This window comes from Miniopterus natalensis, chromosome 2, assembly GCF_054644295.1.
Source record: "Miniopterus natalensis isolate mMinNat1 chromosome 2, mMinNat1.hap1, whole genome shotgun sequence".
Taxonomy (NCBI): domain Eukaryota; kingdom Metazoa; phylum Chordata; class Mammalia; order Chiroptera; family Miniopteridae; genus Miniopterus; species Miniopterus natalensis.
In genome coordinates, this window is record NC_142082.1 from 92,608,233 (window position 1) to 92,610,160 (window position 1,928).

Here is a 1,928-nt window from a genome sequence, read left to right on the forward strand (position 1 = left end):
TGCATGTGATGTGGAAGGCAAACAGCAAAGCTTGGGTAACCAGGCAATTTTTTATTGAGTGGGTACATGAAGTGTTTGGGCCAAGTGTAAAAAAATACCTCCAAGACAAAAATCTTCCAACGAAGTGCCTGCTTGTTAGGGATAATGCTCCAGTTCACCCTCCAGGTTTGAAGGATGAGTTGATGGAAGAGTTCAGTTTTATCAAAGTAAAGTTTTTGCCCCCCAACACGACTCCACTCATCCAGCCCATGGACCAGCAGGTCATATCTAATTTTAAGAAGCTTTACACCGGCTCTCTGCTTTTCCTGTTCATCAGACTGCCGCATCTTCCCACGCAGTACCAGCCACCACCCAGTGACATGATGGTGAAGGTTGGAGTGAACGGATTTGGCCATATTGGGCACCTGGTCACCAGGGCTGCTTTTAACTCTGGCAAAGTGGATATTGTCGCCATCAGTGACCCCTTCATTGACCTCAACTACATGGTCTACATGTTCCAGTATGACTCTACTCATGGCAAGTTCAAAGGCACAGTCAAGCCTGAGAAAGAGAAGCTTGTCATCAATGGAAAGTCCATCTTCCAGGAGCGAGATCCCGCCAACATCAAATGGGGTGATGCTGGTGCTGAGTATGTGGACCCCACCGTTGTCTTCACTACCATGGGGCTCACTTGAAGGGTGGAGCCAAGAGGGTCATCATCTCTGCCCCTTCTGAGGATGCCTCTATGTTTACAATGGGTGTGAACCATGACAAGTATGACAACTCCCTCAAGATTGTCAGCAATGCCTCCTGCACCACCAACTGCTTGGCCCCTCTGGCCAAGGTTATGCATGACAACTTTGGTATCATGGAGGGACTCATGACCACAGTCCATGCCATTACTGCCACCCAGAAGACCATGGATGGCCCCTCTGGGAAACTGGTGTGATGGCCAAGGGGCTGCCCAGAACATTATCCCTGCTTCTACTGGAGCTGCCAAGGCTGTGGGCAAGGTCACCCCTGAGCTGAATGGGAAGCTCACTGGCATGGCCTTTCGTGTTCCCACCCTAACGTGTCAGTTGTGGATCTGACCTGCCACTTGGAGAAAGCTGCCAAATACGGTGACATCAAGAAGGTAGTGAAGCAGGCATCAGAGGGTCCCCTCAAGGGCATCCTGGGCTACATTGAGGACCAGGTTGTCTCCCGGGACTTTAACAGTGACACCCACTCCTCCACCTTTGATACTGGGGCTGGCATTGCCCTCAATGACCACTTTGTCAAGCTCGTTTCCTGGTATGACAATGAATTTGGCTACAGCAACAGGGTGGTAGACCTTATGGTCCACATGGCCTCCAAGGAGTAAGAGCCCCCTGGGCCACCAGCCCCAGCAAGAGGAAGAGAGACCCTCAGCTGCTGGGGAGTTCTTGCCCCAAAGCGATCCCCCAACACACAATCTCCTGACCTCCACAGTTTCCATCCCAGACTCCCTGAAGAAGGGGAGGGGCTTAGGGAACCCTACCTTGTCTTGCACCATCAATGAAGTTCACTATACCCAGCCAAAAAAAAAAGAAGAAGAAGAAGCTTTACACCAAAGCACTGTTCCAAAGGTGCTTTGAGGTCACCTTGGACACAGAGCTAACCCTCAGAGAGTTCTGGAAGAATCATTTCAGTATCCTACATTGCTTATATCTCATAGACAAAGCATGGAGGGATGTGTCTCATAGAACAATGAAGTCAGCATTGAAGAAGTTGTGGCCAGAATCTGTCCCTGAATGTGTATTTGAGGATGTTGAAGAGGATGCTCCTATTGTTAAGGATATTGTGTCTCTGGAAAAGTCCATGGGCTTAGAAGTGAGTAGTGATGATGTGGAGGAGTTAGTGGAGGATCACAAGACGGAACTCACCACAGAACTTCAAAACATTCTGACGGAGCAACAATAGGTGACAAC

At 49.5% G+C, this 1,928-nt stretch overlaps 1 pseudogene; it reads left to right on the forward strand.

The window, feature by feature from the left end:
• Nucleotides 1–362: 362 nt before the first annotated feature.
• LOC107537706 (glyceraldehyde-3-phosphate dehydrogenase pseudogene) lies at nt 363–1,375 on the forward strand (annotated as a pseudogene).
• The last annotated feature ends 553 nt before the right edge of the window (nt 1,376–1,928 follow it).